The sequence below is a fragment of the Pristis pectinata genome, chromosome 31 (genome assembly GCF_009764475.1).
Source record: "Pristis pectinata isolate sPriPec2 chromosome 31, sPriPec2.1.pri, whole genome shotgun sequence".
Classification (NCBI taxonomy): Eukaryota; Metazoa; Chordata; class Chondrichthyes; order Rhinopristiformes; family Pristidae; genus Pristis; species Pristis pectinata.
Window position 1 is genome coordinate 14,633,465 of NC_067435.1, and position 8,084 is coordinate 14,641,548.

An 8,084-nucleotide genomic window follows, 5' to 3' on the forward strand; every position below is an offset into this window, starting at 1 on the left:
ATCTATCTGGATGGCATGCAAACAAAAGCTTTTCACTGTATCTCAGTATATGTGACAATAATAAACCAATTACCAACTACTTGGCAGCCCTGTATTATCATATCAAGCACCACTAGCAGGGGCCAAACCAGGCGATCCCTGTAACAACAGATCGGGTCCCAGTGGATGGCCCTGGAAATATTGTTTCAGGCCCTACTGGGCTGATCTGGTAATAGGTGGCTCTCAGGCATATCCTTCGAGGGGCTGGGTTAATTCAAACTGAAATATTGTTATTGAACCCAAGCTAGGAATTGAGTGTGTAGTATCTGTTCTAACATCACAAGATCCAGTTAGTGGAATTTGGATTGGGCTCTGTTGGAACAGTGGAGGAGACCAAACACAGAGAGCGTGATTTGATGAAGTCTTAAAGGAACCAGCAACTGGAAGCGTTCTGTAAATCATCTGTGTTGGTTTCTCCGATACAGAGAAGATCACATTGTGAGGACCAAATGTAGTAGAGTAATTTGGATGGATTACAATTGCAGTTTCATCTGGAAAGGATGTAACGCGGCTGGCTGGTGGGAAGAGGTTGAAGGCAGGTGTTGCACCTCTTGCTTTTGCATGGGAAAGTGCTTTGAGAGGAAAGTGGGTACTGGTGAAGTGAATGGAGATGGAGGAGTGAACCAGGGAGTCACAAAAAGAATGATTTGTTGTTCCGAAAGGGGAGGGGAGGCAAAGACGTGTCTGTTAGTGGCATCACATTGAAGGCTGGTGGAAATTATACAGGATGGTCCAATGAACGTGGAGGAGCGGAAGGTGAGGACAAGAGGGATACTTCCATGTTCTGGGAGCAGGGAGAGGGAATGGGGACAGGAGAGTGGGAAATGGGATAGATGTAGCTGGGAGCCTGTGAACTATGTTGCATGAGAAACCACAGTTATAGAAGAAGGAAGACGTGCCAGAAGCACATGTGTGGAAGGTGTCATCGTCAGAGTTGGAGAAACCAGGAGAATGGAATGAAGTCTTTACCGGAAGCAGAGTGGGAGGAGGTGTAGTCGAGGTAGCTGTGGGAGTCTGTGGGCTTGTAATAGATGTTGGTCACTAACCTACCTCTGAGATGGAGACAGAGAAGTTGAGAAAATCAAGGAAAGAGTCAGAGACGGATGATGTGAGAGTGAGAGCAAGGTGGAAGCTGGCATTAAAGTAGTGAAACATTTGAGTTCTATACACAGGAAGGAAGTAGCACTGACACAGTCCACAATACACTGGAAGCAGAAGTGCAGAGGGGATCTGAGTAGACCTGAAATGAGGACTGTTCTGTATACCTCACAAAGAGACCGGCAAAACTTAGACCCAGGTGGGTTCTCCTGTCTACATCTTTGGTTTGGAGGAAGTGGGTGGGGTTTTGGGAGAAGTTCAACAGATGGAGGCAGGTTGTGATCGAGGACGTCGGGTTGGGCTTCTGTTCCTGGTAGAAGTGAAGGGCCCCCGGGCTGGTGTGGGATGGGTGTGTGTGGAGGGATTGCACAACCTTGGTGAAAGTGAGCAGGAGAGTGGAAACTGCGGTTTCAGAGGTGTCACGGATGTACATGGAAAATTACTCGATAATGGGAGAAAGAATAGACCCAATGTGGGGGCAAAAGTAAGTTCAGTGGGGCAGCGACGGGCTGAAGTGATGAGTCTATCTGAACAGTCCTCCTTGTGGATCTTACAGAAGAAGTAAAAGCAGGGTATGTGTGCTTGGGGAGGCTGCAAGGCTGGAAACTGGAGGGAAGATGTACAGAAGAAGTGATTATCTGGGAGACAATGGCCTGATGTTCAGTGGTGAGGTGGCACAAGGCTTCAGAGAACTGGTGTTCCACCTCTGCAAGGTAGAGGTCACACGACAACAGCACAGCCCCTGTCAGCTGCTTGGGGTTGGTCTTTAGTGACTGGGGTGCCACAAGTTCGGAGGAGCTAGGTTAGAGTGAAAAAACTGAGACAGTCAATGTTGGAGAGGAATTCATTTAGGGACGATAATAGGTCAGAGGGAAGGATCCAGTGGGAAGGAAGGACCCACAGTCTGGGATGAACATACGTCAAAGAAATGGACATAGAAATGAAGGTGGCCAAAGGAGAACTGATCACCATTCATAGAGTCATAGAGCACTACAGCACAGAAACAGGCCCTTTGGCCCATCTAGTCCATGCTGGCCTGGTTTTCTGCCTAGTCTCATCTACCTGCATCCGGACCAATAGCGCTCCATTGTCCTCTCATCAATGCACCTATCCAAACTTCCCTTAAATGTCACAATAGAACCTGCACCCACCACTTCCGCTGGCAGCTCATTCCACAGTCGCACCACCCTCTGAGTGAAGTAGTTACCCCTCAGATTCCCCTTAAATATTTCACCTTTCAACCCAAACCTAACACCTCTGGTTCTAGTGTTACCCAACCTGAGGGGAAAAAGCCTGCATGCATTCACCCTAGCTATACTCCTCATAATATTGTACACCTCTATAAGATCTCCCCTTATTCTCCTGAGCTCCAGGGAATAAAGTCCTAACCTACTCAACCTTTCCCTATAAAACTCAAGTCCTCAAGTCCCGGCAACATCCGTGTAAATTTTCTCTGCACAGGGACAGACAAGGGTAAAACTGAGATAAGAGATAGTACAGAGAAAACTGAAGGGCCAGGGAGTCGCTGAAGTTTGCGATCTTTGATGCCTGAACAGAAGTAAAAGAGTAATAAATCTCTCTTAATCTGGAAAATATTGTCTGTACCTTTTCTAGTGCCTTTTTATTCTTCCTTAAGTGTGGTGACCAGAATTAATTGCTTTACTCCACTTGTGGCCCATCCATATTTATATTGCCCAGGATCCCAAATACTGTACTAACCACTGACTCAACAAGTCTTGCCTCTTTCAAAGATTTATGTCCTTCCGTCCCCGTGCTTGCTTTATAACTGTGCCAGTTAGTTGATATTCCCTTTCATCATCCTTTCTGCTACAATAAATTACCTCACAATTTTCCCATTAGATCTGATTACCCATTCTGCTATTCACTGTGTGTCCTCTTGCAGTCAATTAGGTTACAGCACTTCAAGGGCTCAACCAAGTGCTTTTTAAGAGTGATGAGGGGTTCTGCCTGCACTATCCTTTCAGGTCATGACTTCCAGTCCCCCAACCACACTTTGGGGGAAGTTTTTTTCATCTAAGTTCCTCCCCAGGTTACGAACACCCAACATATGGACAGCTTGTACCTATACAAACAAGCATTTGGGAGACTGGCAGGATGGGCGGCAATGGATTTGCCAGTTGCCGTGGGGAACGCTGAGGAGACTCACTCACTCACTCAGTAAGTCAGTAAGACCGGCTGGCGGCTCTTCCTCCCGTGCCTGCTCTCCCTCTTGACTCCGCTGTTTCTGTGACACCCTCCAACACGCTGTTCTCGTCCATTCTCGACTTACGAACAGCTCAGGTTACGGAACCCTGCCATAACCTGGGAACTGCCTGTACTATATTCCTTCTACCGCTGCTCTTAAATCTATGCCTCCTCATTATTGACCTCCTTTTTGAGATAAAATTCACTTTACTACACCTCTTATCTTTCACACCTTGATTAAATTTCTTCTCAGCCAAAGAAGCCCAGGTTTGCCAATTTTACTGGACTAGCAATGCAGTTTGTTTTAAGACAGCTATTTAAAACATTTGGAATGACAACACTGATTATCTGTAATGGTCATCATGAATCTATTAGACTATTGTTAAAAATATTCTGTGGATGAGAGTGCCTTTTGGGGAAGGAAGCCTACCAGTCTGGTCATATTCATAGCCCAAGCCCGTCTCGTAATGCAGTTGACATTTGACTAAGCTTTGAAATGGGCCAGCATCCCATTCAGTTCAACAATGATAAATGCTAGGCTTGCAGCCCCACATCCCAGGAACATTTTTTTCCCTTCCCCGTGCTACATTTTTAAAACTAGGGAAACATTCTTGTAAAATTCCTCCGTGCTTATTCTTTGCTGTTACAGACTTCTTGTAATGCGGTGACTAAAACTGTACCCAATATCCCAGCTGTGGTTCGCCTACTGCAGTTCTTGCCGTCGTGGCTGGTAATAGAAAAATGTCTTGTATACCACCTTCAACCATCTGTCTTTCTACCTTAAGATCCTAGATCACTTTACTTTCTCCTGTGCCTCAGTACTGCATCATTTATAAATGCATTTCCTTGCTTTGCTTTCCCTCCCCGAGTACATTACTTCACACTTCTCTGGACTGAATTTTACTCGTCACTTTTCTGTCCATTAGTATCTTGCAGTTAACAAGTTTGTTCACAGTCAACCACAGGGTCATTTTGGTAAATTGGTTTATTACTGTCACATGTACCGAGTTACAGTAAAAAACTTTGTTTTGCATGCTATCAATACGGATCATTTCATCACATCAGTGCACTGAGGTAACACAAAAGAAAAGCAAAAACAGAATGCAGAATAAAGTGTTACAGTTACAGAGAGAAAGTGCAGTGCAGGCAGACAATAAGGTGCAAGGCCATGACAAGTTAGATTGTGAGGTCAAGAGTCCATCTTATTGTCCAAGACGGCTATTCAATACTTTTATAACAGTGGGATAGAAGCTGTCTTTGAGCCTGGCGATATGTACTTTCAGGCTTTTGTATCTTCTACCAGATGGGAGGCAAGGAGAGAATGTCTGGGGCGGGTGGGGTCTTTGATTATGCTGGCTGCTTTACCAAGGTAGCAAGAAGTGCAGACAGAGTCTGTGGACAGGAGGCTTGTTTCCGTGATGTGCTGAGCTGTGCCCACACTCTCCGGAGTTTCTTGCGGTCTCGGGCAGAGGAGTTGCCATACCAGGCCGTGATGCATCTGGATAGAATGGTTTCTATGGTGCATTCATAAAAATTGGTGAGGTTTTTCTATCAATCTTGGCTTCTACCTATAAATCTATATCATTGATGTACACCACAAAAGGCAAGAAACCTAGGACTGAGCCCTGCAGAGCCCCACAGCTCTTCAGATGACCATTACCCTTTGCTTTCTGCATCTGAGCTAATTTTATATCCAACTTGACGCTTTCTTTTGGATCCTAGGAACTTTCACTTTCCTGAACAGAGAATGTCACTGAGTCATACAGCACAGAAACAGGCCCTTCGGCTCACCACATCCATGCCGACCTTTTTGCCCATCTACACGAACCCCATTTGCCCACATTAGGACCATATAGATAGTCATGTGGGACTTTGTCAAAAGCTTTGCCAAAGTTCTTGGAATAGAAATAGTCACAGGAGAAATGTGTTACCAGGAGTAGGAGACAGTTTGGTGGAGTTTAAGAGGCATTTAGATAGACACATGAACATGAAGGGAATGGAGGGATGTGGATGATACACAGGAGGAGGACATTTAGTATAAATTGGCATCAAGATCGGCACAACATCGTGGGCCAAATGGCCTGTCCAGTGCTGTATTGTTCCATGTTCTAAGATTTCTCCAAGAATATTTTAGGAATTTTATTGCGTTCATAAGAAATCCCAGTGGAAAATTGACCTTGAAGTAGAATCTGATTGCTATTTACTGCAAATCTGGCATTTTAAACCTTAAGCCTTGTTGAACAGACTAATCCTGGGCCTTGCATGCCTCCTCATCAGAATCACTACTGTAGCCATATCTGGATTTCCGATTAGTCATATGTAGTGGCTGCTGTGTTGGCCAATACCACATGTTTCAGTTGGAACTGTTGTCCCTTTCATCAGAATTAATGAACTGTGATTTCTTAAAAACACTAGAAAACAGCCCAGAGATCATGACCCCCACCTCATAGTGGAAGACTTTGCGTATCTGCTATGGCAAGGCTTTTGTAATCTGCCTGATTGGCTGGTGAATTTCTTAGGAATGTTGTGCTGATTCTAGAATGTCTGTTTTTTCCTAACTGATTGATAGTTTTTAAGGGATGCGATGGAATTTGGGTGATAGTATTTTTTTGGTTCTTTAGGAAGATGGCTAATGAAGTTGGTGAGAGATTTAGTGATTTCATGAGATAGGTATTAAGTTACAACCACTTGGAAGGAATAATCTAAACACATGTGTTTGAATAAATTCAACTGCAATTTAAGTGTTACTGTAACAGATTTCAGCAAAGCAGCACAGAAGAGCTGGAGAAATGGTTACAGGAAGTGTGTGGCAGCTTCTGCTGCAAGAAGCAGTATATTTTTGGGTGTGAATCTTGGCTCAGTGGGTAGCAGTCTTGCCATTCAATCAAGAGGTTGAAGTAGTGGGACTTAAGCTGGTGCTGCAGTGGAGTTCTCCGGGACCACTGCTTTGCAACGTTGGTGTCATCTTCTGCATCTTGGGTAACGTGAAAGACCCCACAGTCGTTATTCTGAAGAACAGCGGAGTCCTCAGTGACATTGCCAATACCTATCCCTCCCTTCATGCCACTGATTCAGGTTATTGTTGTCCATGGGATTTCACTGTGTGCCACGTTTCCTAGGTCTCAACACTGACTACACTCCACTCGTTGGCTGTAAAGAGTTTTCCAATATCCTGAGGTCAAGAAAGGTGCTATAGAAATGCAGCTATTTTTTTTCTCTGCCTTCACAAAACTCAAATGAAATGACTTCTGCACCATTTTTCTGAGGGATAGTGGGTAATAGAATAATCAACTGGTATCTTAGGTCAGAAAGATCTGGCAATTCATAACAAAATAAAAATGGTTAGATTCAGTCCTGAAATCTGGCAAGATAATACCGTGACAACAAAGACATCATCAAGTAATGAAAATAGACCTGTTCTTGAATCTGGACTCAGGGTGTGAGGGTGCTGGTGAATGGTGTATTAAGGTTCTGGTTGATCAAGGGTTAACCCAGCTACACTGTTCTGTGCAGGATTTACAATTAATTGAAATTATGGCACTGGTGAGGTTCAGACTGTAAATCAGAGTACTTTTACAGAGTTTCTCTTAACACAACACAGCCTTATAAGTCCTTGTACCTCACTGCTGGAGTTCAGAGACGAGAAAGAACAAATCCGGGAGTGATCAGACTTTGTCCTCGATTCTTGCCAACAACAGTTGTATAAACACATACTTCAGGAGATTTCAGACTTTATATGGATATCAGACATCAGCTGCTAAAGCTCTCACTGAAGACAGATCACACCTCAGACAGGAGTGGCTTCTGCATGAGACAAATTCAACTGCTTTCCTTTTGCAGAAACCTGTTTCAGCCCACACACTTGCGGCCAACATGTTTCTAACGCCTTGCACATGGGCACAGAAGCTGAGTGAGCCCACCTTCGTGGGTTCCGGTTTATTGACAGATTTGAGCAATTAACTAATGAGCAGTGTGAGTGCTCGCAGCACAGAGGTGCGAGTGCGTGGCTGAGGCAGCGAGGGCAAGCACATGTGGATGGTGGGGATGTACTTGGTGCTGCTTACAGTCGAGTAGGCAGAAGTGATCAGTAATCTGATGTAAGGACGTGAGGGTATATTGTGATGTGACTTTATTAGATTAGCGGGCATCTTCCACCCCTTAGAACTGAAGTGGAAGCAGATCATCCTCGATCCTGAGGGACTACATTAGCATAGTTGTGTGTCAATCAACTTCTATTGCTGAAGTACGACCATTGTGGGCTATCGTGGACCATCACTGACTCACAGTCCCTGCATGAGCCCAATGGCTCCTTTTTTAGTCTAGGGTTTACCAGTGATGTCACTAATTCTCTAGAGCTGCTGTCATTGAGCCTAGGGGGGCCTAGCCCTGCAATCCTACAGTAGCTGTGTTGCTTGAATCGCTGCCATGTGCCTATTTAAGGAGGAGAGTTGGACAATCCCAACATTCCATCATATTCCCCAGAGCTGCACCGCAGAAATCCTGAAGAAATTAACGTTTAAAAAGCAGCGTGACCGGGTCAACAATGCTTTTATATTGAAGTCACAGGAGGCTGGATTTAATTAGTTTGCAGTTTAGTCCCTGTGACTGAAAAATGACAAACTTGGATCCTTAACTAATCTGGAAGGCTGACAGATGTGAGGAAACCTGCCCCATCTGACAGCCTGTTGCAGCCATTTCCCTGATCAGGCCTCCCCTTCCTATCCCAAGTCTCTCCTCTGTCA